The 20,530-nt window shown below is 41.6% G+C and overlaps 1 long non-coding RNA gene across 10 annotated transcripts; it reads left to right on the top strand.

Moving 5' to 3' along the window:
- The first annotated feature begins 483 nt into the window (after positions 1 to 483).
- On the top strand, positions 484 to 20,442 carry LOC123166453 (uncharacterized). Of its 10 annotated transcripts, none has more exons than XR_006483547.1 (10): positions 484 to 1,106; positions 1,192 to 1,262; positions 1,708 to 1,880; positions 2,290 to 2,393; positions 3,002 to 3,123; positions 4,113 to 17,027; positions 17,108 to 17,175; positions 18,015 to 18,104; positions 18,241 to 18,336; positions 19,433 to 20,442. It is a non-coding gene; the product is annotated as an uncharacterized lncRNA (long non-coding RNA). The 10 variants fall into 10 exon arrangements; XR_006483552.1 differs by having other exon boundaries at positions 488 to 1,106; positions 4,113 to 4,301; positions 16,889 to 17,027; positions 18,241 to 20,442; XR_006483549.1 differs by having other exon boundaries at positions 4,113 to 17,175; positions 18,241 to 19,758; positions 20,012 to 20,442.
- The last annotated feature ends 88 nt before the right edge of the window (positions 20,443 to 20,530 follow it).

The raw sequence follows: 20,530 nt of genomic DNA on the forward strand, positions 1-20,530 counted from the left end.
CTTGAACCCTATCTTGCAAAAGGCTGCAAAGTCTTGTAGGCAAAAATGAATACAATTCAGGTAGGGAGAAGCCCCCGGTGTTGAAAATTAAGAAAAAACGACACAATTTATATGGACAATGTTGCTTTACGTGCAAGAATATCCGAAAAGTACATGTGATACGATTGATACTGCCCCATGGCAACGCACGGGCAATTAACTAGTTAAAGAAAATAAACAGAAAAAGGAAAGGAAGAAACATGAAATAACAAAAAGAAAATAAAAAAATTCCGGTTCAGAAACCTTGTAGAAGCTTCCTAAAACCGTGAAAAACCGGCTAAAGACCTCTTTCCCAAAACTGGAAAGGCTGAAAACGCCTAAACGCGGTACAGCGACATTTTGAGGCAGAGCGTCAGATAGGGATTTCCGGGAGTCCCCGCCTCCTTTTCTGACCGTTGGTGCGTGGCCTCCCCTTCCAAATTTGCTCTTCAACACGAAAGAGAAAAAAAAGAAGCCCGGCCCAGTAGCCCACGCAGTCGTCCGTCTTCCTCCACATCCCCGTCTCCAAGAACACGGGTGGGGGGAAAACCAATCCGCCGCCGACGCCGCCCCCTCATCCCCGTCTCTCCCAATCTTTTCTTCCCTCTCCCGCACCCCGTGGCTTCCGCCGTGGGCCGATTGAGTGTTCCAGAATTCTTCGTCCGCCGTCCGTCCCCGCACTCACGCACGCGTACACCTATCTTCCTCCTTCGCCTGGTTCGTGTACGGCTCAGAGCGGAGCAGGGGACTGATCGATGTAAGGTTCGGCTTCCAATCCATCCAGGCCGCCGGCCGGTCCACCGAGGGGAGAGTCCAAGTCGTCCAGGCGAAACCCTAGACGCCGCGGGGATGGAGCATCTCCGCCGCCTCGCCCAGTTCTTGCTCGCCTCAGCTCGCGGGGATGGAGCAGGACGGCGCCGCCCAGGCCCAGGACGACGGCGCCGTGGACGGCTGGGCGCACGACGGCACGGAGACTCCTCCCCTACAGCACCCCGGCGGAGTGCCCCGGGGCCGTTGACCCCCCTCCTTGCCGGCGTCTCCGCCGCCGCCTCCGCGCAGCCGCTCGTGAGCGACCCTCAACTACGACTGTGCGTGCCCTTCAACCCTCTGTCTCGAATCCATGGATTGTATTTGTCATTTGTTTCTGATTTGAGCGTCCGTGGATGGTGGCAGCGGTGGGGAGGAGCCCTTCGACGACCTTGACGCCTGCTCCGTCGACCACAACCACTGCTTCCGCAAGAAAGGTACTAAACCAACCGCACATCCCTCCTCAGGAATCAGAAACAACCATACATGCTGCCATGAACAACCCATACATTACATTGCGTTGTTAGGACAAGCGAACTCATATGGTAGTAATGATTAATAGATGAGCAGCCGCGGATTCAGCAAGTGGCTAGAGAATTTCAGAATCCAGACTGTTGCTGCATAGATCTACTCTGCTCCGCCATTTGGTAACTAATGGCAATGCAGTAGCTGTGTAGTTCACGGTTTATGCAGCAGCTGTTCTTCTACCAATCTGTTGCTCGATTGTGTGTGGTTGGTTAATTTACTGGGTAAACTGCACAGCTCAGTAGCATGCAATGCGCTGGGATGACCGGACAAGTCACATGTTCAGTAGCCATTCCCTGCCTGCCTGTGGCTATGCGTTCCAGCGATTTCCTTCTAAATTCCACTTGTTATGTGCAGCCGCATGGATTGGGGATATGTACTTCGGTTTGGGTTCATCAAAAGCGGCAATTTTTGCGCATTTGTATTAACTATCGAGGATCTCAAGTTCACATGGATCACACTATGATCAAGTGCATTCTAGTGCTGTGATGATTGTGACGGAAAATGTTAGCAGCAGAAGCAATCGCTACGTAAGTGATAGCCTGTATGATGTCTCTTTTGATCTTGCTTTGTTTATTTTTCAAATCATTAATATTTCCATTGCTTTTCTTCTTGCATAATTACTCTAATCTCCAGCAATTTTCTGTTGTTGATAAAAATTGGTAGTATATGCACTGTGATCATGAAATTGTATTGGACAGAATAGGGAAAAGGTCATTTGATTAATGGAATAGATGATGCCTTAACTCTGTTCAAGATAGGTCTCAGCTGTGATCATGAAATTGTATTGGGCAGAATAGGGAAAAGGTCATTTGATTAATGGAATAGATGATGCCTAACTCTGTTCAAGATAGTTCTCAGCTGTGATAATGAAATTGTACTGAGCAAAACAAGGAAAATGTTATTTGTTTAATGGAATAGATTATGCCCTCGTGACAGGTCTCAGCTCCAATATTAAAAATCAGTGCACCTGAACTGCGACACAATTTTTCTCATTTGGAACTGCGGTTATAAGGTATCTAATCTGAAAGCGAAATCATCAGGTATGGAAATGCTTGACCAGTTCTGTAAATTACATAGTACAACATTATCAGTTTGTTTTTTGCATTATTTCCCAGTTCTCTTGCGGTGCTATTCAACAACCTATCTTCCTGCCTACTAGATGAAAGAGGGTTTTTGTTTACTTAACATGGTTGCCTTGTTAACAAAGTCATAGTTTCTATCAGTTATTTTTTATACACTACCTAAGGAACAACTCATCTTCCTACCTACCAGATATACTACTGCTTGATTGCATAGCTCCCTGCTTAAGAAGCTCCACCATTCTTTTATATGATCCTAAAAAGTTTGAGTTCTAATTTTGTGGAAAGACACGCACAGTGCTGAAAAGAAACATTAACTCTTGGGTTATCACTAAGGGAATATGCCTTATTAGTGTACTCTTATGGTGGTTATTATTGCTCAACGTTGTGAGGAAAAAGAAGAATACCACGTTTTTGTCTTAGAAAAGGGTTGTGGCAAACTTTTCATAAGCGCACCCTGTTATAAGAAATGGAAGTATAGATAATTAGACTAGCTGCATATTTCCTTTGTTATATATGTAATCCAGAAGTGCAGGTTTGTGAACTGAAAAAATGGTGGCTCCATGCAGGATTTTGACCTCCATACGAAATCTGCAAGGGTAACAACAACAAAGGAAACTGGTGTAAGATTGAGTACTAAGGCTCGAAGATGAGCTACCATCAAGATTATGTCTCGACAATGAAGTATAGTGTGAGCAATTATTTTTCTTTTATACATCAATTAAGTACAAAGTGATCAACATATTTGTCTTAGATATTAAGAAAACTTTTAGTAATGTCATCTGCCGTATAGACTTAACTTTGTCTCATCTAGTTAATCAGAGCACAAAGAGTGAATATCAAATTGGCTAACTTGAATTATCTGGAACTTTCACCATACCATCTGTACAGTATCCATTAAAATCTGAAATTGGCTCAGTAGTGGCCTTCCCTACTGATTTTCACTTAAAAAAATCTCAAACTTAAGACTGCAATGCAATATGGGTGCATGTCATTTTTATGATGCCCGAGTAACTGAGAAAAAATAAGTTCATCTATAGTTCCGTTGTGAGTAAACTAAGAAGGGTAAAGTTGTGAAGAAGAAACACAACGATCAACAGTAGTTATATCTTTATTTTTGAATTAAACTAAACTTGCCATGGTAGCTATATTTTAGAAAAATCTAATTTTGTAGCAGGGCGCTAAGTTTGACTTAACCTGCAAAAAGTTAAATCAGATTGTAGCACGAACATAGAGGTAAATATTTTGATGGCAAGCTGATATGAATGTTTCTAGAATAAGGATATTTGATAAACTTACACACTTTACTGGCCTGATTGATCTAAAAAATTATTGTCATGCATCCACATTATATTTCTATAAAGTTGGTACTATATATAAATTCGAGAGGTGATATAAACAAAGCAGTACGTAAACATGCAAAAAATGTCAGAAGAATATCATATTAGTTTCATAATCACAGTTATGCAAGAGAATACAAAAATAAGGTGGACTATTGCTTGAATCTCGAAATAACACATGATCCATATTAAGTTAATTACCAATACGATGTCATTTACATAGTACTTAAGATAATATTCCTCCAAACCTGATGAAAGTTCTTTTACGCTTGAGATCTTTGTTAAAAGGAAATACAAATTTAGTATTTTTGCAATATAACTGGTGTTGGCTGTTATGCAGGATTTTTTTTACCGAACTCACAGAAGTAGATTGTGTATCCCATGCAACGTTCAACCTAATGGACATCGAGGGAACCACTTTGAGTACGCAATTGTTTGTGTGGAGGAAAATGCATGGTACTAAAGCTAACCTTCCTCTGGTCCAGATGAAATCAAGGCAACTGGGTCTTCTATCTTCAAGCATCAATTTGTTAGTTTTTCTTGGCTTCAGTGCATCCCCTCATATTACTGTTTTTAAACTACATTGCAGTGTGCTAATTATTTTCTAAAAAAATTACAGTGTATTAATTAAGTAAAACTTATTTGAAGTAGATGTAGCACGACCTTTAGGATTTTGCACACAGACCACACCAATTTCGAGTAGTCGTACTTCTACATATCTGCTCACCAAATAAGCTGCATGGTTATTATGAACGTGGTAAACTCTGAAGCTATTTTCTTTATTAGTCCGAAAAGAAACTGAACTATTTGTGTGGGGCCAGAGAAGCGTACTTTCAATAAAAATTGCAATTGATTGGGCAAGAGAAATCAACTCAATACTGCAATTTTCCATATGAAGTAGTAAGACTACCCACAGTGGGAGTAACATAGGTCGTAACATCACACATATCTAGGCAAAATAGATGTTCTGGCAAGTAATTAATGAAGAAAGAGAGTCATGTGGTAACATAGCTAATTACTAGTAGTATGAGTAACATCACACATATCAAGGCAAGATGAGTCTACAACCTAATAAATGAAGTGTTGCATGACACCACATATATGTTACTCCCCAGTATAGAGGTAGTAACATAGACTAGTAACATATGCATGTTACTAGTCTAAGTTACTCCCCACTGTGGCTAGTCTAAGAGGAGGCGTACCATTGTAAATCGATGTAGGCTGAAGGCTAGTTGCATCTTTGGCGTGTGATCAAACCCGGCAAGTTGCAACTATGTGGAGCATCCACACTACTGCCACCACATGCTTGCTAAAACGCTGATCTAACCTTCCCTGTACATCGGCCACATATTCGGCGAGAATGTTTGATGGCAAGCTGGGGCAATTGTTGTTGTATTGAGTATCCAGATGATAACCGTCATGAAAATCACGACATGGATCGATGTGCCCATCATGTTTGGTAGTAGATGATGCATTATTTGAGCTTGATAGAGTATGATTATATCCCACACGGTCTTGTTTGCATCAAAAGTGTGGCCCACTTTGGGTTTGGGGAAGAATGCACCAACCATTTTGGTAGTGGGCATCTCAACAGTTATTTGGGCCTCATTCCTCTAATACGCTAGTAATTGTCTCCTTTCCCGTATTTCTCTTAGTCTCACTCCCATACACTTCATGATCAGAGGGAGGGAATGTTAGCAGCCATGGTGGCAGTGTCCCCTTCGGCCGTTCATGCAACTTGAGAGGATGAAGCCTCTAGTGATGTCGCGCGAAAGGCATCTGCACCAGTGAGTTTGCCACCATCCTAGCCGTGACGACAATGCGACAGAGCATATAGTGGAGGGCAGAGCAAGACGGCCGAGGGAGATGGCTCATCAGAAGAATACACGACACGCGGATGACCAGTGTAGTAGAGAAGAGGATGAGGGGGAATCACTGGGGAAGCCTCAGGGGACGAGCCAGGTGAGGTAGTCTCAGGTAATGAACGAGGCGAGAAAGCCGCAGGTGATGACGAGCTTGATAAAGAAGCGGTTAGAGGTAGAAGAAACCTCAATCCCTAGGAAGTAGCGAAGAGGACCAAGATCAGACATAAGAAACCCAATATGATGAGCCTTCACAAAGGCAATGTACTTAGAGTCATTGCAGAGATGATCGACATATAGAAGAAGAGTTTGACCACGAGTTGAAAGGTGGACAAGAATTGTAGGATCATGAGATCGCCGAAAACTAGCCGCAATCACCACTGAGACAAAATGCTCAAACTAGGCACGAAGGGTTTGCTTAAGGCCATAAAAGAGCGATGAAGACGACAAACCATGCCATCAGGAAGAGAATACCTAGGTGGTGGCTATATGTAGACCTCATGCAACAGGGAGGAAGATAAATGATATCCCACATGCCTATTCGCGCAAGAGCAACAATCTCCTCTACAATGCATGCTGCTATTCATGATGAACAAATGCGTCAGACTAAGAAGTCGTCTCGAGAAAAGCGACGATGGAATAACCAATAACCATAGCGGCCAATAGGCAAAAGCGAGCAAGCTCGGAAGCCATAAGTAGGCCGAGCTTTAGGTGGTGCATTGCCAACAAGAAAGGCCATAGTAGTCGAGGGAGATGGCTCATTAGAAGGATCCACAACACATGGACCACAAGTGTAGTGAAGAAGATGATAAAGGGGAATCATCGGGGAAACCTCATGGATGAGCGAGGTGAGGTCGCCTCAGGTAATGAACGAGGTGGGGAAGCCGCACGTGGCGACGTGTGGGGTCTATAACAGTAGTACGTGAGGATAAGCTAGGATAGGTGAGCGAGGGCAATAAATGAGTGATAAGTGTATTAGGAGAACTGAGGGAAGAAATATCCTCAATGGGGGAGGCCGAAGGAGAGGATGGACGTGGATAGAAAGGACGAGACTCAATCAAAAGTCACATCAAGAAATGCCCATCCGATGACTAACAAGATCCCAACACTGATAGCCCTTGTGCTCATCACTGTAACCTAAGAAGACACATTCAACAGATTGATCAAACAGTTTGGTTCGTGAAGAACGTAGCAAACACAACCAAACAAATGAAGTGTTTAGTAGTTAGGAGAGAGTGCTCATAAAGACGCTCGAGAGGAATGTCGCCATGTAGAGCCGAGGAAGGATGAATGTTGATGAGATAGGTGGCCACGATCAACGCGCTAGCCGCCTCACGAATGTGACGATGCTTGCGCTCAACAACCCCATTCCAAGCATGAGCCCGGGACAAGAGAACTGAGCTAGTGTGCTTTGCTCAACAAGGAATCTGGGCAGCAAATGAGAGTTACACACAAGCAGAATCTGCACGAAAGACATGGATAATAGTGGAAAACTGGGTATGAACCAAGGCGGCAAACTTCTTATAGATAGATAAGACCTCACTAGAAGAAGACATAAAATATATCGACTTGTGTCGAGAGAAGTAATTGTAAAGATAATATAGTGGCGATGACCTCCTTTAGAGGCGAAGGGAGCTGGGTCCCAAACATTAGAGTGAACAAGATTGGAAGGACACTGTGACATAGTCTCGCTATGAGGATATGGTAACTGAACGTGTTTACCTAGCCGACAAACTTGACCGTCTAAAGTTACATTGCGAGAGACAGATCCTAGAAGACCACATCGTTCTAAGGATGAGAGATGAGAGCCACACATGTGACTGAGACAATGATGCCACAAAGAGTCGGTAGACAAGGTAAGAGAGTCGAAGAGACTGGCGGATGTGGTAGCGGAAGGAAGAAGAAACCTGGCAAGCTTCAGAGGCCGTGCGAGTCACAACGTTGAGGGCCAACACCAAGTAGAGCACCCGTGTGCCGATCCTAAATCAGAACAAGAGTCAAAGTCAAGAATATTGGAATAATAAAAATATTGTTTGGTTCAATGATACATCTGCTTGGGTTCTAGGACGGAGTTAAACTTGAGATTGGGCACTTGGATTTGTGATATTTAGGGTGTAAACATGAGCTTGAAACTGGAGAACGGTGTAACATGATCAACCTGAGATATATTGAATTTATATAGGTATAGTATGATTAGCATGAATGCGGTATTGATGGACTTTTGGATCATCTTGGATATTACTAGTTGGATTCTAGGTTAGAGATAACTTGAGCACTTGGATTTGTGATATTTTGACCTAAGCATAGTAGCTTGTATGGTGCCCCAAATGGATATGGGCATGCAGATGATCCGATCGTAGTTGGTAGACCGCGATGATTTTGCTAGCCCTCCCCAAGAATGTTACCAGTACAAGATCATCATGGGAGGATGATTTGGATGAATTAGAATAAATGACAATTTCAGTGGTATGAGTCTTGTTGGAGCAGTTGATGTTGCTTTTATTATGTGTTTGTGGTTCTTTAGATCAGTAGTAAGAGGAGGGTACGGCTTATGAAGTGATATTATATTGGTGAATAAATAGATCTTTACTAACCTTGAAACAGTTTGGATTTACTTAGATTATTGTGATCTTGAAAAAAATCTGCTGGATAAATAACTTCTAATTTTTGGATCTATAGTCATCCAGTGGAAGCTTGCTTTATACTGGACTTAGATAACAATGATAGTGGGCTTGGCTGGATCATAATTATGATTTGCACTAGATGCACACTTTTAGAGATTGAAACTAGAGAACTTTAGGGTGTAGTATGATCAGTCGAAGATATATTGGATTTAATATGAATATAAATGATCAACGTGATTGTGAAAATTGATGGAAGAACACAAAGATATTCGAGTAACAAAAATGTTGTTTGTGTTAGGTCCAATGATATATCTGCTTGGATTCTAGTTCTAGGTCGGAGTTAAACTTGAGATTGGGCACTTGGGTTTGTGATATTTTGACATAAGGTTCAAAACCGGAGAACTTAGGGTGTAGCTTGATCAACCTGTGATGTATTGAATTTACATAGGTATAGTATGATTAGCATGCATGCGGTATTGGTGGACTATTGGATGATCTTAGATATTACTAGTTGGATTCTAGGTTGGAGATAACATGAGCACCTGGATTTGTGATATTTTGACCTAAGCTTAGTAGCTTGTATGCGCCCCATATGGATATGAGCATGGAGATGATACAAACGGATTGTAGTTGGTAGACATTGATGATTTTAGCTAGCCCTCACCTATAATGTTACGAGTACAAAATCATCATGGGAGGTGGTTTGGATTAATTAGAATAGATGATCATTTCAGTGGTATGAGCCTTGTTGGAGCAGCTGATCTTGCTTTTATTATATGTCTGTGCTCCTTTAGATGCAGTAGGAGGAGGAGGGTAGTAATTATGACGTGATATTATATTGGTGGATAAATACATCTATAATAACCTTGGAACAGTTTGGATTTACTTAGATGATTGTAATCTTGAAAACAAATCTGGTGGATAGATAACTTTTAATTTTTGGATATATAGTCATCCAGTGGAAGCTTTACTCGATCGCTTGAAGATCGACATTGCCGCAACGGCTTGGCGCAAAGCCCGATGTGGCTGATAGGGTTTTCACCCTCTCGCACACCTCCCGTGCATTGTTCCTTCCCCGCCAATTCGGCTTGGTGTCCTTCTATTGTTTGCGGGTTCTGTGCCACTGACTTGATCCGGCATCACACGTTCTCTCGACATGTGTCCTTGGCCGTGGCGGTAGGCAACGTCGTGCTCTCGGGCTGTGTCTCGTGGGTTAGCCATTGTGGTGTCGACTGCCTATGTGGCTATGGAGGCACCCAGCAGGGAAACACGAGATGTTGTGGGATTGAGGCATCACACATAGCAACCCGTAGCCAGGCAAAGGATGCTGGTCGGACTAGCAGGGAGCGGATTGCACATGAGGTATGGTGGAAGGGATGAAAACGTTGGTGGGAGCGGACTGTCAGAGCCAAGCATCGAGGGGATGGTGATCGGGAAAGGTGGAAAGATGGTTGGATCATAGTTATAATTACTACTAGATTCACACCTTTAGAGATTCAAACTGTAGAACTTTAGGGTGTAGTATGATCAATCGGAGATATATTGGATTTATATGAGTGTAATAATGATCAGCATGATTGTGAAAATTGATTGCCTATTACATCATCTCTGATTGAATAGTAGGAAGAAAACAAAGATATTAGAGTAATAGAAATGTTTGTTTGTGTTTGGCTCAATGATATTTCCGCTTGGATTCTAGGTTGGTGTTAAACTTGACGCACTTGGATTTGTGATATTTTCACATGAGCCTGAAACTGGAGAACTTTAGGGTGTAGCATCATCAACCTGAGATGTATTGGATTTATATAGGTATAGTATATGACTAGCTTGAATGCGGTATTGGGGGGGGGGGACTATTGAATGGTTTTGGATATTACTAGTTGGATTTTAGGTTGGAGATAACTTGAGCACTTGGATTTGTGATATTTTAACCTAAGCTTAGTAGCTTGTATGTGACCCATATGGATATGAGCATGAAGATGATACAAACAGATCATAGTTGGTAGACTTTGATAATTTTGCTAGCCTTCCCAAAGAATGTTACGAGTAGAAGATCATGGGATGATGATTTGGTCTAATTAGAATAGATGACAATTTTAGTGGTATGAGCCTTGTTGGAGCAGCTGTTGTTGCTTTTATTATGTGTTTGTGCTCCTTTAGATGGAGTAGTAGAAGGGTATGACTTATGAAGTGATATTATATTGGTGGATAAATAGATCTTTATTAACCTTGGAACAATTTGGATTTACTTGGATTATTGTGATTTTGAAAAAAATTGGTGGATAATAAATTCTAATTTTTGGATCTATAGTCATCTAGTGGAGCTTGCTTTATACTGGACTTAGTTAACCATGATAGTGGGCTTGGTTGGATCATAGTTATGATTTGTACTAGATGCACACTTTTAGAGATTGAAACTGGAGAACTTTAGGGTGTAGTTTGATCAATCGGAGACATTGGATTTAATATGAATATAATGTGATCAACGATGATTGTGAAAACTGATGGAAGGAAACAAAGATATTGGAGTAATAGAAATGTTGTTTGTGTTAGGTTCAAGATATATTTGATTGGAGTCTAGTTCTAGGTCGGAGCTAAACTTGAGATTGGGCACTTAGATTTGTGATATTTTGACATGAGCTTCAAAACTGGAAAACTTTAGGGTGTAGCATGATCAACCTGAGATATATTGGATTTATATTGGCATAGTATGATAAGCATGAATGCGGTATTGATGGACTATTGGATGATCTTGGATATTACCAATCAGATTCTAGGTTGGAGATAACATGAGCACCTGGATTTGTGATATTTTGACCTAAACTTAATAGCTTGTATGCACCCCATATGGATATGAGTATGAAGATCATATAAACGGATTGTAGTTGGTAGACTTTGATGATTTTGCTAGCCCTCCCCAAGAATGTTACGAGTACAAGATCATGGGAGAATGATTTGGATTCAATAGAATAGATGATAATTTCAGTGGTATGAGCCTTTTTTGTGCGGGTATGAGCCTTGTTGGAGTAGCTGATCTTGCTTTTATTATGTGTTTGTGCTCCTTCAGATGCAGTAGTAGGAGGGTAGTAGTTGTGATGTGATATCATAATTGTGGATAAATACATCTTTAATAACCTTGGAACATTTTGGATTTACTTAGACGATTGTGATCTTGAAAACAAATTTGGTGGATAAATAACTTCTAGTTGTTGGATCTATAGTAATCCTGCGGAGGCTGAGGTAGTTGCAGAGGAGCGATGAGAAAGCACATGAGAAGCTTTACTCAATCGCCTGAAGTCGACATTGCCGCAACGGCTTGGCGCAAAGCTCGATGCGGCTGATAGGAGTTTCACCCTCTCGCACACCTCTCATGCATTGTTCCTTTCCCGCCAATTCGGCTTGGTGTCCTTCCCTTGTTTGCGGGTTCCGTTCCACTGACTTGATCCGGCATCACACGTTCTCCTGCCGTGTGTCCTTGGCCTTGGCGGTAGGTAACGTCGTGCTCTCGGGCTGTGTCTCGTGGGTTAGCCATTGCGGTGCCAACTGCCTTTGTGGCTATGGCGGCACCCAGCAGGGGAACACGAGATGTGGGATTGAGGCATCGCACATAGCAACCTGAAGCCAGGGAAAGGATGGCGGTCGGACTGGCAGGGAGCGGATTGCACATGAGGTATGGTGGAAGGGATGAAAACGTTGGTGGGAGCGTACTTGGAGCCAAGCGTCGAAGGGATGGCGTTTGGGGAAGGTGGAAAGATGGTTGGATCATAGTTATGATTACGACTAGATTCACACCTTTAGAGATTGAAACCGGAGAACTTTAGGTTGTAGCATGATCAATCTGAGATGTATTGGATTTATATAGGTGCAGTATGATTAGCATGAGTGCGGTATTGGTGGACTATTGGATGATCTTGGATATTACTAGTTGGATTCTAGGTTGGAGATAGCACTTGGATTTGTGATATTTTGACCTATGCTTAGTAGCTTGTATGTGCTCGATATGCATATGAGCATGGAGATGATACAAATGGATCATAGTTGGTAGACTTTGATGATTTTGCTAGCCCTCCCCAAGAATATTACGAGTACAAGATTATCATGGGAGGATGATTTGGATTAATTAGAATAGATGACAATTTCAGTGGTATGAACCTTGTTGGAGCAGTTGATCTTACTTTTATTATGTGTTTGTGCTCCTTTAGATGCAGTAGTAGGAGGAGACTAGTACTTATGAAGTGATATTATATTGGTGGATAAATAGATCTGTAATAATCTTGGAACTGTTTGGATTTACTTAGATGATTGTGATCTTGAAAAAAAATCTAATGGATAGTTGTATTCTAGGTTGGAGATAACTTGAGCACTTGGATTTGTGATATTTTAACCTAAGCTTAGTAGCTTGTATGTGATCCATATGGATATGCGCATGGAGATGATACAAACGGATCGTAGTTGGTAGACTTTGATGATTTTGCTAGCCTTCCCAAAGAATGTTACCAGTACAAGATCATCATGGGAGGATGATATGGATTAATTAGAATAGATGACAATTTCAGTGGTATGAGCCTTCTTGGAGCAGTTGATGTTGATTTTATTATGTGTTTGTGCTCCTTTAGATGCAGTAGTAGAAGGTTATGACTTATGAAGCGATATTATATTTGTGGATAAATAGATCTGTATTAACCTTGAAACAGTTTGGATTTACTTGGATGATTGTGATCTTGAAAAAAATCTGGTGGATAATGAATTCTAATTTTTGGATCTATAGTCATGCAATGGAGCTTGCTTTATAGTAGACTTAGATAACCATGATAGTGGGCTTGGTTGGATCGTAGTTATGATTTGTACTAGATGCACACTTTTAGAGATTGAAACTAGAGAACTTTAGGGTGTAGTTTGATCAATCGAAGATATATTGGATTTAATATGAATATAATGTGATCAGCGTGATTATGAAAATTGATGGAAGAAAACAAAGATATTGGAGTAATAGAAATGTTGTTTGTGTTAGGTTCAAGATATATCTGATTGGATTCTAGTTCTAGGTGGGAGCTAAACTTGAGATTGGGCACTTAAATTTGTGATATTTTGACATGAGCTTCAAAACTGGAGAACTTTAGGGTGTAGCATGAACAACCTGAGATATATTGGATTTATATTGGCATAGTATGATACGCATGAATGCGGTATTGATGGACCATTGGATGATCTTGGATATTACCAATCGGATTCTAGGTTGGAGATAACATGAACACCTGGATTTGTGATATTTTGACCTAAACTTAATAGCTTGTATGCACGCCATATGGATATGAGTATGGAGATCATACAAACGGATTGTAGTTGGTAGACTTTGATGATTTTGCCAGCCCTCCCCAAGAATGTTACGAGTACAAAATCATCATGGGAGAATGATTTGGATTCAATAGAATAGATGATAATTTCAGTGGTATGAGCCTTGTTGGAGTAGCTGATCTTGCTTTTATTATGTGTTTGTGCTCCTTTAGATGAAGTAGTAGTAGGAGGGTAGTAGTTATGATGTGATATCATAATTGTGGATAAATACATCTTTAATAACCTTGGAACATTTTGGATTTACTTAGACGATTGTGATCTTGAAAACAAATTTGGTGGATAAATAACTTCTAATTGTTGGATCTATAGTAATCCAGCGGAGGCTGAGGTAGTTGCAGAGGAGCGATGAGAAAGCACATGAGAAGCTTTACTCGATCGCCTGAAGATCGACATTGCCGCAACGGCTTGGCGCAAAGCTCGATGCGGCTGATAGGGTTTTCACCCTCTCGCACACCTCTCATGCATTGTTCCTTTCCCGCCAATTCGGCTTGGTGTCCTTCCCTTGTTTGCGGGTTCCATGCCACTGACTTGATCCGGCATCACACGTTCTCCCGCCGTGTGTCCTTGGCCTTGGCGGTAGGTAACGTCGTGCTCTCGGGCTGTGTCTCGTGGGTTAGCCATTGCGGTGCCAACTGCCTTTGTGGCTATGGCGGCACCCAGCAGGGGAACACGAGATGTGGGATTGAGGCATCGCACATAGCAACCTGAAGCCAAGAAAAGGATGGCGGTCGGACTGGCAGGGAGCGGATTGCACATGAGGTATGGTGGAAGGGATGAAAACGTTGGTGGGAGCGTACTTGGAGCCAAGCGTCGAAGGGATGGCGATTGGGGAAGGTCGAAAGATGGTTGGATCATAGTTATGATTATTACTAGATTCACACCTTTAGAGATTGAAACCGGAGAACTTTAGGTTGTAGCATGATCAATCTGAGATGTATTGGATTTGTATATGTATAGTATGATTAGCATGAGTGCGGTATTGGTGGACTATTGGATGATCTTGGATATTACTAGTTGGATTTTAGGTTGGATATAACTTGAGCACTTGGATTTGTGATATTTTAACCTAAGCTTAGTAGCTTGTATGTGCTCGATATGTATATGAGCATGGAGATGATACAAATGGATTGTAGTTGGTAGACTTTGATGATTTTGCTAGCCCTCCCCAAGAATATTACAAGTACAAGATTATCATGGGAGGATGATTTGGATTAATTAGAATAGATGACAATTTCAGTGGTATGAACCTTGTTGGAGCAGTTGATCTTACTTTTATTATGTGTTTGTGCTCCTTTAGATGCAGTAGTAGGAGGAGACTAGTACTTATGAAGTGATATTATATTGGTGGATAAATAGTTTTTCTGTTTGGATTTACCTAGATGATTGTGATCTTGAAAAAAAATCTGGTGGATAGTTGTATTCTAGGTTGGAGATAACTTGAGCACTTGGATTTGTGATATTTTAACCTAAGCTTAGTAGCTTGTATGTGACCCATATGGATATGCGCATGGAGATGATACAAACGGATCGTAGTTGGTAGACTTTGATGGTTTTGGTAGCCCTCCCCAACGAGTACAATATCATCATGGGAGAATGATTTGGATTAATTAGAATAGATGACAATTTCAGTGGTGTGAGCCTTGTTGGAGCAGCTGATCTAGCTTTTATTATTTGTTTTTGCTCCTTTACATGCAGTAGTAGGAGGAGACTAGTACTTATGAAGTGATATTATATTGGTGGATAAATAGATTTTAATAACCTTGGAACGGTTTGGATTTGCTAAGATGGTGATCTTGGAAAAAATCTGGTGGATAAATAACTTCTAATTTTTGGATCTAGTCATCCGGTGGAAGCTTGCTTTATACGGGACTTAGATAACCATGATAGTGGACTTGGTTTGGATCATAGTTATGATTTATACTAGATGCACACTTTTAGAGATTGAAACCGGAGAACTTTAGGGTGTAGTATGATCAATCGGAGATATATTGGATTTATATATGTAATATTATCAACATGATTGTGAAAATTGATGAACTATTACATCATCTTGGATTGCATTAGTAGGAAGAAAACAAAGATTTTCGAGTAATAGAAATGTTATTTGTCTTAGGTTTAATGATATATGCGCTTGGATTCTAGGTGGAGTTAAACTTGAGATTGGGCACTTGTATTTATGTTATTTTGACATGAGTTTTTAACCGGAGAACTTTAGGGTGTAGCATGATCAACCTGAGATATATTGAATTTATATAGGTATAATATGATTAGCATGAATACCTATTGGTGGACTATTGGATGATCTTGGATATTATTAGTTGGATTTTAGGTTGGATATAACATGAGCACCTGGATTTGGGATATTTTGACCTAACCTTAGTAGCTTGTATGCGCCCCATATGGATACGAGCATCCAGAAACAAGAACCTAGGGGAAAACCATGCTCTCACAACGATTAGGCAGATCTGGCCTTTCGTTTCATTGGCTTGATGCGTTTTCGGCCGTTGGATCTCGCTTCTAGACGATCTGGGCCGCTGGATCAAGAAATGGCGCTGTAGGAATGAATAGTTATCTCTCGTTCGTGCCACCGCGCGTAATTACTGTGCCCCGTCGAGGGCATTTTTGTCATTTCGCGTACTCCTTCATAAAAAGGAAGCAACGTGGTCACTGGAAACCTAGCCTCTTCCTCACTCGCGCCTCCTTCCCCATCCTCGCATCCCAGCCCCATCCCCTAACCCTAGCTCCTCCCGCCGTTGCCCGTCCTCCCGCAGCCCATCCCGTCGCCAGGCGCGCGCTGCCGCCACCCTTCTTCCTCCCCTCCTACCATTCCCCTCCCCCAGGCCCGTCTTGATCGACCAAGCTCAGGCACGCCGTCGGCTCCCGAGCCCTCCTGCTCCGACCCCGCATAGGGCGCGTCAATGGCCGGAGCAGAGGAGGAGATCCAGGGTTCGACTACAAACCCGCTACGGCCAGCTCCTCTTCCCCTCGTTTCTTGCTTCTCAGCTGTCAGGAGTGAGCTGCCTCTGCCGGTGCTTCTGCTGGGTCGGGTTCATGGTTTGCTTCCTGCGAGTTGGTTGACTTCGAGTGAGGGAGGAGATTTTTCTGGAGATTGTTGTCCTCATGAGACGGACGTGAGGAGGGGCGCGGCAGCGAAGGGGAGGGACTAGTTCCCCGTCGTCATGCGGGCACGCATGCTGTGTATTTAGGAGGCTCGGTCCTCCTCTGGACTTGGCTCCGGCGCCATGTTGTTGTTACTGATCTTTGTAGCGTTGCAGGTTCCGGCCGGATCTGAGAGTAAAAGTGACAGTACCACTACCACCTCTTCCGTCTACATTTCCTTCTAGGAGGCGCTTCAGATCAAATCGGGCATTAAAACACGGCTTCAGATGCTGGTCCTGTTACTTTTGCTTCAGGGTAGGCTTCAAACTTTGGCTGATTAGGATCGACTGTAATTCATTTTTCCTTTTGAGTGTCGGCTGTAATTTTTGGTGCAGGGAGAACACATTCTTGTCAGAAAGCCTCAGGTTTGGCACCCAAGACGGACGCCTGTATAGGCCTACAGGTAATCAGACCCGGCCGTGGGAAAATAAATCCCTCCCACTTGTCGAATCCACTTCACATTGTTACACTTCTGTTCCTTGCACTCATCCAATTATTATCATAGCCTTGTAGCAGTAGGAAACTAGGAATCTGTATGACTCGAGAATGAACTCAAGTGCAGCACTAATTGCAGGGTAATGAGATTTCTTTTAGGAATTTTACATGAAACGGTTCAATTTCTGCATGATTAGGAGACAATTCTGATGTTTCAAACACATACATTTGATTTGAGCTTTTTTAGCTTGACATTGATCCAACTGGAGCAGGCATGCTTTACATTTCTTACATACTAATCTGATCAAATCAGATTTCTGTTGTACCTTCGGATCATTTTTATCTTAATGTTAGTTCAATACGTACCTTTTGCCCTTGCTGGTCTGCTGGATAAGTTGTAGATTGTGTATGGATAAGTAGGATATATGGCTGCTAGGTGCAGGTTTGTAATTTTGTTTTAATTGTAGGGACATGTAGGTCCTTTATTTGTATTTCGGGCTCTTGTACTAATGTTCAGGGCAGTGGAAATCTTGTATAATAATCTGTACGTAGTTGAGACTAACAACAGAATGATGACATGTTTGTTTTTGGGCATAAATTTATCATGGGGTGTGGGTGGGAAAGGAATAAAGAAGGTTGATATTCTTTTAATCTTTTTACTTGAACTCTACCACAGTTATATGGAATACTGTACTTCCGAACAGTTACATGGAAATGTTCACTGTCCATACGAAATGAAATCTAACTTTCTCCAAATATTGTATATTAACCAAAGATGATTTTTATTTCATCCAAATGGTTTTATAGGTACACAATGATGATGAGGTCAGAGCCTTGTTTAAGCAAGTGCAAGAAGTCCCTGGATCTTCTATAATTATTATGAAGGTGGCATCTCAGGTGATATGTGATATACTGTTAACAGTCATTATTTTCTGTTGTATCTTTATGTTACTCATGTTCAGTATTCAGCGAGTGCTTCTTCTGTACTGATATAGTTCATTTATCTAAAATCTTGCCTTTCTGTTCTTTGTAGAGCTGACATCTAGAGGATCAGTTGCTCCGTGACAAGCATGGCAACATGGCATCACTGCAAAGTCGAGACTGTAGCGTTCAAAGAAGGCACCAAAAGGTTAGTGTGTATTGGTAGAAGTTCTACAGCTTCAGGGAACTAAAACTTCATTGGACGATGTAGCAATCATATACTGTTTAGCAAAGTGCAAAATGTTGCAGGAGCTATATAAAATTTAAGTCTTAGCATTTTCTTCAATGGAATCATTTATTGCTGTCAGTTATACTTATACTGTACTAAATAGTTGAATGTTGCATTTCGAATTCAAGAACAAACTTTTTCTTCCTATATTGAATATTGATATATGTGTCGGGATGCTGAGGGGATTCGGCCGGTCTCTCCCTGAGCTAGCGTGCCGCCGAACGGCAGGGGCCATTTCGACTTGGTTTCTGGCGTGCGACCGAGATCTGCTCTGTGCAGTGCTGGAAAACTAGACGGTTTCAATCGAGATCTGTTCGTTCGTTCGATCGAAGCTGATTCAGTTGAGCCCTTATATTGTTGTTGTGGCTTCCAATAATTGATGCGTAACAGTTCTGAGATACACATACTGATGCTCCTTCATGCAATCAACTAGCTAAGCTAGGTTAACATTTGGTCTTCCAAATGGATACTAGCCCCACCAACATTAGGGATTCACTTTAGCTATATCATCATTAGTAGATTCTCTGGTTAGTTTTTGCACTTCTCCATCTCAAACTTGCTAATTCCGTTTATTAGTATTTTGTATCATTATCTTAACCTTGGTAGGCTGATGGTTGATTTTGTACTCCCTTTTGTATATTATCCCTTTTGCATTCTGAGTTTATTTTTTTCATATGTGTTCATCAAATTCGGCCTCTGGGTGGCAGGATTAGCCGATTTAAAGCATTCTCTGCGCAAACATTAGTCGCTGCTATCCAAAAACCTGTAGAACTAGCTTGCTGTATAATTATTTTAACTCACATACATAACGGGTAAATAAGCACAAATTGAAAAGGAACCCCTAGGTTTTCTTTAGGTGTGCTCATTTTTATACATTAGTAGATAGAGTTACATAAGTTTGCCTCTACCACTACTGATATCAGCAATAAAATTTAACTGCTTTTTAGTTCTAGGTTGAAAATGATGCTGAAGTTCTAAAGATTCTGTTTGACTGGATTTTCTTATTGATGTGCAGCTGAATTAGGGAAGGATGCCGGAGTTACATGTACACAACCCTTATTCTGCTAACTATGGCTCTCTTTTGTTGATCGCTTGCCTTTTGGAAGCTGTTGGCCTTTGGTTACCCCAAGGGGAAATTTTCTGGCTTGCTTCACGGGCCGTAGCTCCTCCTTCCCCAACCCCACTTTGTCTCCCCTGTGATTTGCCTGTTCCTGATCTTAGTGGCTGGCATGTCTCAAATTTTCATTGGGCAGGGCTACTAACGTAAAGGAGCAAACTGGAAATTCCACCTGCATATTTTAGGCAATTATTCATGTTTTGTAAACCCTTTGTGTGCATATGGTAAGCATGAACTTGTCCCTGCAGCTCATGATAAGAGTAGGACCTTAAATTCGCCAGAATGAGTTCTTATTTTGATTATCTATGAAGTCTTATTTTGATTATCTTTCACTTTACTATAAGATAATAAATCTGGGAAGCTAAAGCTTAACAAGTTTCAAAATGAGTTTGCCTCCTTTCTCACTCTATATATTGTATTCTTTGGTCATTTTATACCAAGATCTTGCCCATGTCCCTGAACTTGTTGATTTTGTAGGGTTCTTGCAGATCATGTTGGCCATTCCGGGGCATTGGAGTGGGCCAACTTCGTGACGACGGGCAAGATGGAGCTGATCGGCTGCTCGGCGGCGACCATGAGGTGAGGCATGGTGCCAGTGGCAGCGGGTGCAGGAAGCAGCAACATTAGAGATGGGCACCGAGGTACACTGTTCACTCCCTCTGAAGGAAGAATCGATGTAGTAGCTAGCATTCATTTTTAGATGCTATGTATCTTTCTGATTGTTTGGGCAGTAGAGAGCTATTTATCTGTAAACATCTGCAGTAGAGAGCTATGTATCTGTAAACATTAAATATTGTTGCATCAAAGAGCAGTAGCACCTCCTTGTCATTGTCAATACCTGTTGATATTGTGTAGTGCATCATGATCAGCTACACTGCAAACATCTGCAAATATTACTCTTGCGTTAATCATTGTATATTTTATTCCTGTTTTAGATGTTTCTCTTCAAGAGATGCTTGCACTTTAGTCTGAGAATTTTATTCCTGTCCAATCAGT

The sequence above is a fragment of the Triticum aestivum genome, chromosome 7D (genome assembly GCF_018294505.1).
Source record: "Triticum aestivum cultivar Chinese Spring chromosome 7D, IWGSC CS RefSeq v2.1, whole genome shotgun sequence".
NCBI classification, from domain to species: domain Eukaryota; kingdom Viridiplantae; phylum Streptophyta; class Magnoliopsida; order Poales; family Poaceae; genus Triticum; species Triticum aestivum.